Below are 268 nucleotides of genomic sequence, written 5' to 3' on the forward strand. Positions count from 1 at the left end.
TTTCAAAAACAAGAAAAAAAAGTACAAAAATAGGGTATAATTTTCTTAAAATAAGAAAAATTATCTGCCAACAGAACAAGAAAATTTATCTTGTCAAGATTTTCTAAAACAAGAAAAAATATCTTACCAAGATAAACCTACAATATCTTAAAATTAGTGTATTTTTACTTAAAACAAGCCAATTTTACTTATACGAGTAAGATATATTATCTTATTTTAAGAAAAATTATCTCAAGTAAAGAAAATGTTACTTGACACTGAATTTCTT

The sequence above is a fragment of the Poecilia reticulata genome, linkage group LG10 (genome assembly GCF_000633615.1).
Source record: "Poecilia reticulata strain Guanapo linkage group LG10, Guppy_female_1.0+MT, whole genome shotgun sequence".
NCBI lineage: Eukaryota > Metazoa > Chordata > Actinopteri > Cyprinodontiformes > Poeciliidae > Poecilia > Poecilia reticulata.